The 10,242-nt window shown below is 29.8% G+C and overlaps 1 protein-coding gene and 1 long non-coding RNA gene across 12 annotated transcripts in view; one reads left to right on the plus strand and one right to left on the minus strand.

Moving 5' to 3' along the window:
* Positions 1–8,316: 8,316 nt before the first annotated feature.
* Positions 8,317–9,201, plus strand: LOC136076940 (uncharacterized). The gene is made up of 3 exons (XR_010636704.1): positions 8,317–8,552; positions 8,702–8,751; positions 8,877–9,201. It is a non-coding gene; the product is annotated as an uncharacterized LOC136076940 (long non-coding RNA).
* A 126-nt stretch (positions 9,202–9,327) lies between these two features.
* Positions 9,328–10,242, minus strand: part of LOC136076939 (uncharacterized) — a 15,840-nt gene continuing 14,925 nt past the window's right edge. For 5 of the 11 annotated variants that reach the window (XM_065790910.1, XM_065790906.1, XM_065790903.1 and 2 more), the window contains 2 exons: positions 10,083–10,242; positions 9,328–9,602 (listed from right to left, as the gene is read on the minus strand). The exon at positions 10,083–10,242 is cut by the window's right edge and continues 98 nt beyond it. The gene's annotated coding sequence lies outside the window, so the exon portion shown is untranslated. The remainder of the gene's footprint in view (positions 9,603–10,082) is intronic. The other 6 variants (XM_065790907.1, XM_065790905.1, XM_065790908.1 and 3 more) reach the window with 2 other exon arrangements.

The following is a 10,242-nucleotide window of genomic DNA, read 5'->3' on the forward strand; positions in this document are numbered from 1 at the left end:
AATCCCGTTTGAATATTTTGCAACTTGAATGCAAGTAATGTGGCTTTTGCTGCTAATTTTGGGATTTCATAAATTGTTACCGTTTTGCCAGGATTGCTTACCAATTTGTTACAACAGTGTTATAATAAGTTTTGAATGGTCCATAGACATTCAGACCGAGGGGTTGCAGTTTATGGTTGCAGTGTGGTGGGAAAGTCATTAAAACAATGCTTGATTCTTTACAAAAATCGAGAACTGGTACTGAAATATGGCTCCCGTGATTGTCTAGCAGCAATAGAACTGGTGAGGAAGGCGTTGGTTTTGCGTGTTTTGCAAAATGGTGTATATATTTTAAAAAACATGGTGCTGTCATCCACCCTGAAGGATGTGCTGCTCCATCTGAACCAACAGGTGCATCATTTAGCAAATATGTTTTGAAATTAACCCGTGGGAATATGAAAAAGAGTGGTATTGAGTTACCCAATGCATTAATACCGCACCAAACCGTTACAAGTGTCCCTCTTTCAGCTGACGTTACTTGCCCAACTTGCTTAGTGCCTCTGAGAGCAATCACTTTCTGGGTTTGTCGTACGGTTGATAATCTAGTTTCGTCAATATTGTAAATAGACTCAGGGCCGAAGCGATGCCGTTCATATACAGTTTTAAAATTTTCAAAAAAATCTCCGACATTTTTCTCATTGAAACTTGTGGCACATGAGAGACTGGTAGCTTCTGGTGTCCTTATCGAAAGCTGAGGTTGTCTTTTAAAAAATCCCCTTAGCCAATCATTGGATGCAAGTTTCTTCTTTATTAATGGCAATGGCGTATTCGTAAACCAATTCGCGTGCCTTCAGTTTTGACATTCCATGGTTTAGTTTAAACAATGTTACAAGATATTCTGAATTTTACTTCTTCATCTTTCGTGAATATTTGGGATGATATAAATTTAGAAGAAATATCTTTCACAACGCCACCCTGTTTTATGTATCTTTAAAGGTTAGACCAGGGTATATCATATTTAATCGCAGTAGTAGTAATTTTTCCTCCTTTAGAAACCTCTTCCAATGCGCGCAAAATAACATCTTTGGGATTTCACGTCGTTTATTTTTCTTTTTAAATGAAAACGGCATTGTCCTGAAAAAAAATGAATAAAACATTCAATTTAATAGGCATAGCAAAAAAGTACAAACGTATGACACCAAAACACACTAAAAAAAGAGGGAGCATTGGGCATGCCCAAACCTCCCTCCTACCTGCATGCCCAATGCTCCCCATAACCTCACTTTTCAAATAGATTTGAATAAGCTTATTTTTATCAAATGTTGAATCCTAATTGCCAGGTAAATATAATGTTCATTAAATGCAAAAGAAAAAGTTAACACAGATACTTACACTTTCTTGCAGATTTCTTTGTTATCTTTCGTCAAATCACAAACAAAATATTTTCTTTAGTACGCAACAAACCGTTAAGCGCATGTAACTCAACAACCAAATGAAATGACAGCTGACACTTTTGATGAGCGGTGTTGCCAGTTATAAAACTACAGTGCTATGGTAGAAAACAAAATATTTTCTTTAGTACGCAACAAACCGTTAAGCGCATGTAACTTGACAACCAAATGAAATGACAGCTGACACTTTTGATGAGCGGTGTTGCCAGTTATAAAACTATAGTGCTATGGTAGAAAACAAAAAATATTTAGAATAGATTGTGAGAAATGAGGGGGTGCCCAAGCCTCCCGACAGTCCAATGCTCCCCTACCTCCCCTATTATTAGAAAAAAAAATGCCTAAAATTAATAAATTTACAAAAAGACCAGGTTTCTTTTTTATTTTTTGCCTTTATTTTATGTAAACTGAACCTTATATATTCACTTATAAGTAACTTCTATAATATTCTTAAACTTATTTAAATCTAAAATCTTTCACACTGTTTTCCCACATTATTTTTACTCTTTGAAATATAATCTTTAGTTCAATCTGCACGACCTATCTCAGGTAAATTTATAAGTTATCATTTTTCAAAGCAATAGCAGATTGCTTAGTTTTTTTTTCTTTTATCTCAGTTTTTTTATAATAATATGATGTATATAAAATTAATATTGAAGGATTTTTTTAAATCTCTCTTATGTAATATTTAGTTCCACCTACAACTTCTACCACTGGCAAGTTTATCAATTAGAACTTTTTTAAATGAGTGTAAATTACATAACAAGGTGTTTTTTTTGTTTGTTTATCACTTTTTTTTTTTCAATATAGCAATATAAATTTATATATGTGTAATATTTTATTTTTATTTTTATTGTATATAAATTATTATTTTTATTGTATATAAATGATTATTATTATTGTATATAAACTATTATTTTTTTTTTTGTATTTATTTTTATTATTATTATTTTTATTGTATATAAATGATTTGTACTTAGCATCAAATATTTTAAATGTTATATTGTTTGCAGACGACTGCAATCTTTTTTATTCCGACAAAAACATAAAAGTTCTCTTTAATATATTTAATGAAGAACTATTAAAAATAAACGAGTGGTTTACAAGTAATAGGCTTTCGTTAAATGTAGAAAAACTAAATTTATCTTATTCTCCAAACCTAGTAAAGGTGATGATGTTCCTCTAAAATTACCTAATCTTATAATCAATAAAACATTTATTAAAAGGGAACCAATCGTTAATTTTTTAGGAGTAATACTAGATGAAAATTTGTCATGGAAACCACATATAAAATACATAGAAAATAAAATCTCAATAAATATTTCCATATTATATAAAACTAAACCATATCTTAACACTGCTTCCTTAAAAAAAATATACTTTTCATTTATTCATAGTTTTATCTCGTACTGTAATATTGTATGGGGTAGTACTAATTATAGTAAATTAAAAAAACTTTATAGTAAGCAAAAACACGCATGCAGGATTGTATTTGGCGCACACAGAACTTTTCATTGCGAACCTCTTTTAAGGAAGCTTGGTGCCCTAAGTATCTATAAACTTAATATACACCAGGTTCTACAATTCATGTTTAAAATAAAACGTGGGCTTTCTCCTATTGTGTTTCAGTCTTACTTTAGTGAAATCTCGCACAAGTATCCTACTAAATTTTCAATTAATAACTTCATTGTACCAAAAACTAATTTAAAACTAGGTTCTTACCAAATTCAATATCGTGGACCGTTTCTGTGGAAACATTTTTTAAAATTTATTACAAAAAAAAATAATATTCAAAACATCTCTTTGGAACAATTCAGGAAAGAATCTAAGAGTCTCTTATTGCAAAATGACCTTGATTTAAAATATCTCTTTTAAAATAAATAATATAAATTATCTAAAAAATAGTTATTGACACTACTTCTCTTTTGTTGCTGTTTTATTTATATTTAACTTTTGTTAATTTTTGATATATTGCATTATATTTCAACACTTATATTTATATTGTAACTAACGTATAAAATGCTTATTATGAACTTTGCTACTTTTCTTTTTTTATATATAAGCTGACGATTTTTTTTCAATGTAAATGGGGCTCGATGATAAGACAGTTTATGTCTTCTGCTTGCTCCAGCTCTCTTATTTATTAACACGATTTATTTCATTGTAAATTTTAATATACGACAAATATATATTAAAAAATATCTCTTTTATGTAATATTTAGTACAGTCTACAGTTGCTACCTCTAGTAAGTAAATTAATTAGAACTTTTCAAAATCTTTATAGTCTACATGCCAAATAAACGTTTGATAATTTGTTTGTTGCATTTTTTTAACTTTAGTTTCATCTGACACTGCTTTTGCTTGTAAGTTTTGAATTGATCTTAAATTAAATAATATTTGAAAGAATTTTTTTTTTTTAGTTTATAAGTTATGACAATCAAAATGGTTGCTGACAACACTAGTTAAATGTGTTTTCCTTTGTTTGGTTTTTTTTATTTCAAATATATAGTAATAGTAATAGTAATAGTAATATATTTAAATAAGTCCTCGTAGATAAAATGACAAATAATTAAAAACCAAACAAACAAAATTATACAAAAATTTATGGTTTGTGAAATATAAACTTTAAGTAAAAAAAAAAAGCAATTGTTGTTCATAACAAGTAAGTTGATATCAAAATTGGGAAAAGGGAAAAAAGATTGCTTTCATTTAATTCAAGTTTACATCTATGACAAATAGTATCTAAAAAGCCAATATTTGTAGCTGCTAAAGCACGAATTAATTAATAAACGTGTAGCTCATCTTCAGTAAAAGATGTACTGCTTGCAGCTGGAGAAAAAAAATACTTGTCAATTCTATTCTTAAATGCGTTAACTGACGGAACCTTTTTGCATGCTGACGGCAAGTTATTCCAATCATTGACAATACGATTTGTAAAAAAATTGTGACGAGCATTATTATATGTGAATTCACGCATTAGGACATTGGAAGATGATCTGCGAATTGGTGGATTATGCCAATTGTTACTCTCAAAGCCGTTTTCTAGCTTAAATTGTTGGATTAAGTCGCCACGTCTCCTGCGAGTTTCCAAAGTAATAAAATTGAGCCGACGACACCTTTCAGCGTAAGGTAATCCTATTAAATCATGAGGTACTTTTGTTGCTTTGCGCTGAATTTTTTCGATTTCTTTGATGTCACCTTTTAAGTAAGGACACCATACCGGAATAGCGAATTCTAGGTGCGGCCTAACATACGTAGTGTATAAATTACTCCAAACTTCCATATCTCTTGATCTAATTGCATTTTTTAATAGGCCAAGTATCATACTCGCTTTACGTGTTGCAACCTGTATGTGTTGATTCCATTTTAAATTATTAGATATGAAGATACCCAGGTCCCTCTCAATATCCGTTGCCTCAAGAGTAAGTGATGCATTTCCATCATTCATTACATATTCATGATTACTATTTCCATAACCAAGGTGCATAACTTTACATTTTTGAACATTTAACTCCATCAGCCATTCCTTTGACCATTCTGTGACAATGTTTAAATCATTTTGTAGGATCAGGCAATCAGCATCGTGAAACTCAGGTCTTATTTCTTGTAACAGTTTAGTATAGTCAGCATAGATTTTATGAACTGATTTTAACTTATCCGTTAAGTCATTTACATAAATGATAAATAATGTTGGACCAAGTACAGACCCTTGAGGAACTCCGCTTAGAACATCGGTCCAGTCGCTAGAGTGTTCACCTAAAACAGTTCGCTGTTTTCTACTAATCAAAAATGACTCAATCCATTTTAGAACATTGCCATTAATCCCATATGCTTTCAATTTATGAAGTAGTCTACGGTGAGAAACTTTATCAAACGCTTTCGCGAAGTCCAAAAATGCAATATCGACAAAATTTCTTTTACTTAACGCTTTCGTGATGTAGTCGACACTCTCCAATAAGTTAGATGTGCATCCTTTTTTGGACATAAATCCATGTTGATTATGTGAGATGCTGCTCGTTTTTTCAAGATATTTAGTTATCTGTTCCCTGATAATCTTTTCCATTACTTTAGAGTCTGATAATCTTTTCCATTACATTAGATATAGCACTAATAGATACATGAACATTCTGTTGCGCCTTAGCATAAGCCTACACCCTTTTAGGATTACTTTTATCTGATGCTAGTTGTGCTTCAAATACTCGAACACGACGTTTACATGCTTTCTGCACTTGACTTCTTAGTTTCCTATATTCACGAATCAGTGTCGCTGATCGCCAGTTAGTCGCAGATAAGTAATTGCCCAGTTGTTTTTTTTGCTTTATCATAGCCAGTACCTCCTTATTCATCCACGGCGCATTACGGATGGTATGGACTTTTTTATAATAAATTGCTTGCTGAGTTTATTATATTTATTGCAGAAAAGTTCATAGCACTCATTAGTGTTTTTATTTTCAAATAATTGCTTCCAGTTAGTTTCCATAATCTTTTTACCGAAATTTATATAGTCGCCTTTATTAAAGTCATATTTTTTGTTTGAGAAAGTAGTCTCATTTTTAGAAAGGACGACATAATCCCAACTCAGTATGCGATGACCTTGTGACGAATTACCTAACGGCAGAGAGCTAGATAAGTTAATTACTCTTGTTGATAAGTCTGTAATAATTAAATCCAAAATATTTTTTGCTTTACCAATAGATGCTTTGAATGTTGAGAAATCAACTAATTGTTCTAGGTTATGATTAGCCAAAGTATCAAGAAAAACACTTGCCGCACTATTTTGAACACTTAGTAATTCGATCCTGTCATCATCGTGCCATTCGATTTCCGGAAAGTTGAAATCACCTGCTAGTAACATACAACTATACGCTTTTCTATCAACAGCTTGCTTAGCCAATATAATTGTTTTATTTATATCATTTATATTCGATAAAGGTGGTCTATAGACACAACCAATAAGAACAATTTCGTTACCGATTTTAATTTCACACCATATTTGTTCGGAGTTGCTGTTGTTTAAGATCTCTCTTAGATGACGATCAGATACCTCATTCACGACTATATCACGCTTGATGTAGATAGCAACACCTCCACCGTGACTAATTCGATTTTTCTTTACTAGTGAGTAGTTGTTCAATTGAGAAGCAGATATTTCAGTAAACCATGTCTCAGAAATAAAGATTAAATCATACATGTTTATGTCACAAAGTGCAGATAATTCGTTCATTTTATCCGGATTAAGGGAAGTTGCGTTAGCATAAAAACATTTTAAAAATGTATTTTTAGGGTTAGGTTTAGCAGATTTCATTTTTGTATTTAATGCATTTAAATAAATATTCGCATTTAAACACTTTGATTCATTGTGTTTTTGCAATTCTGGCTGCATGTGCATCTTTCCATTTGATGAAAGGATGCTTTTTACGACCATTGATTTCAACTTCCTGTGAGACATCAATGCATCGCAATTTATCGCTGCGGATGACAAATCTAAAGGGCTTGTCAAGTTTTCCAAGCTTGTCAAGGTCAGAATTATTTGCTTTTCTTTCTGAGTTTAATTTATTGAATTCACTTTGTTCTGCTGCTGTGCGGTCAGGACGTATAAATATATCTTTAAAATTGCCCGATGCTAATTGTTTTGCTGATGCTATAACGTCGTTTCTGATAGATACCGAATCAACTTCAATTATAAGAAGAGCAGGTTTACCAGAATTAAAGTTCTTATTTTTTTTGAAACGTTCAACTCTGACTATATTGACTGATTTATTTAAGGATGCCATAACCTTTTTGAATTCCGCGGTGTCATCTTTAGTTATATCGCTTGATTGAGTTTTTACAGATTCAGGTAGACCAAACACAACAATTCTCTTCTCTCTATTAGTCACGTCCCTATTATGCTTATTGAGCGCGCTCACTACAGCTACGTTTGCTAATGTACCGGGTTTGTTGACTTGTTCAACTAATTTAGATAACAAAGGCTTTTCACTACTTTTGCTATCTTTCAGGGACTTTATTTCAATATCCTGCAAATCAATTCTATTAGTAAGTTCATCAATTCTGGCAGTAAGTGATTTAATTACATGAAGAGCTTGTTTAAGCTCTTCTTTGGCAATTTTATCAGCGTTTTCCAGAGCGTCTTTAAGCTGTTTTTGTGTTACCATTTTTAGCAATTACCAGTGGAAGCAATTTTAAGGCGTATGTATATATGATTTCTTTTAACTCGATAAATACTCTTTGATATAGTTTATATCCTTTAAGTTTCAATAAACTTTTTTTTTGAAAACTTTTTATTTATTTTTATTTATTTATTTTTTTACGTAATAATATTATTTTTTTCCGTGTTATAACAATTTATTTAAAATAATAAAAAAATTTTTTTTGGAAAAAAAAAAAAAAATGTAACTAATTTTCCGGAAATATATATAATCACGGATTTATTATATAATATATTAAGTATGTTTTAAAATTGTCAAAGCGCAAAATAGAATAAGATATATAAAGATCTGAAAAACTAATGTTCAAAAAAGGAATAAACAAACAGATTAAAAATCAGGTGCAACGCAACTATTGACGGTAAGTTTAAAACTATTAAAAAAGAAAATATTAAAAATAAAAATAACTTGAAAAGATTTAAAAACTTGTCAAAACTCTATAAAAATAAAAGCGAAGTGAAGCATAAATATTTGCTTATAAATATATTTTTTCACAATAATTTATAAAGTTATATATAATAATATATAAATATGTGTATATAATTAAAACAAACAATAAACAAACTATATTTGAATAAATTAAAACACGCCGAATCGGATGTAGATAAAATAATATATGTATTATAATTTATTTAAAATAGAAAAGTAAAGGATAGTAAATAAGCTTATAAGATGAAGCAAATTGCAGTAGAAGAAAGTATATGTAGATAATAAAATAATTGGAATAAACGGAAAAAGATTATGAAAAAAAAAAAAATTCACTGAAAACTTATGCTTAAATAAACACGTCTAATCGACTCAAAAAGTGAATTGGAAAGAGAACTTGCTATAATTGTTTTAAATTAACTTCTTTACTTTAAATGTTTCTTGGCCATTACTTTATTTAAAGTCGACCCAATATCAAAGTTACTTCAAGAGAGTAAGTTGCAATATATAAAATTTTAAATTAATATTTTGTTTGAAGGATATTAGCCAGTCATAATTGTTATTATTAATATTGAAATTGAACTTGATTGATTGTCAAGTAAAATCAATAGTCTATTTACTAAAATTTACATTAATTTCCAGTTTAACACATTTATTTAACTCGTTATTTACAATGAACGTACCAATATAAAGTGAGTTATTTGTATAATTAATTTAACATTTTTTTTGTATTTACTTTTTATTATTTTGTAAAGTCTTTTTAGTTTGTAAATTTGTAGCACAATCGTCTGCACCTTTTTATTTATTTTTTGTTTAGATTTTATTCCCAGCAAACTCGCCATGCTTGCTCCATGCATGGCCCACCATCGGCCGACAAGCATGGCCCAAGCCAAGTGTTGCTCACCGTTTAATGCATGGTCCATGCATGGCAGCCGTTTTTCGACCAGCGTTTACCAGTGTTTTGTTGCTTTCGACCAGCGTTTACCGTTGCTTTACCAGTGTTCATTTTTATGTTATTTTTAGTTCGTTTTATTTATTTTAATTACTTTAAACCGGCGTTTATACGTTGCTTTGCCATTCCTCATTTTTATGTTATTTTTGCTTTATTATTATCATTTTGTTACTTTTATTTAAAACTAATACTTAGCACATAAGAGAAGTTAAATTAAAAGGAATTCCTCGTTCTTCCTTTGTTCTAATACGTAATAAATTGCCGGAGGAAAAATATGAAAATAAGTCAATCTTTACTTAACTCAAACAAGGTATGCGCGAAAACATATAATTGATGAGATATTTCAAAATATTATAAAATGGAATGTAGAAAACTCCACCGTTTTTGCAATACGCTTTATATTCATTAATATTTTATATTTCAATAAAAGTTAATTAAAAAGCAATTCAAATTCACATAAAGGTTTAAGATTAGCAAAAGCATCATTTCTTCGGCCGCCATTTATTCGACCATATGGTGTTAAATGTCGATACTCCTCGACTTCACATTTTACTGCAATCTTTCTCGCATGTCAAACTGCTACTGATAAATCTAAAATAAAACAATTGAGTCGTTCGTAATATAAGACATTTACACTTAAAAAATGACATCTACACTTATTATACTACGTTACTTAACAAATCACTCGCTGACAATTTTACATCGTTGTCAACAATCACTCCAAACAAGTTTTTATTTATTTTTATAGACATAAAAAATAAAATTCATATGTATATAAAAATAGATTAAAAAAAAAAGGATAAAAATCGATGACGATACACTTAAAGGCAAAAAAATGTAAAGAAAATACAATGTTTGTTTTACATAGGATTACAACCAAAATCTGCTAAACAGCTGAAAGTGAAAAAAATGTTAAATAAGCTTCAAAACTGTAATAAAATGTAAGAAATGTAATCTTTGCATTAAGTAAAAAAAGTTTAAAATAACACATAAAACAAACTATAATAAAAATAACAAATAAAATAAATTAAATCAAATTCAAGACAAAAACTTCAAGTTTTGTAAAACTACCATCTTTCAAGAGTTTGCGTTAACCAGCGTTTGATGTACTATTCAACATCTGCTTCATATCCACCTTTCTCATGCTTTCAAAGTGTGACTGTTAAATTGATAAAAAATATATTTAAAAGCTATTCACTTAATTGTCACCAAAAAAATTGTACTTACTGTC

This window comes from Hydra vulgaris, chromosome 02, assembly GCF_038396675.1.
Source record: "Hydra vulgaris chromosome 02, alternate assembly HydraT2T_AEP".
Taxonomy (NCBI): domain Eukaryota; kingdom Metazoa; phylum Cnidaria; class Hydrozoa; order Anthoathecata; family Hydridae; genus Hydra; species Hydra vulgaris.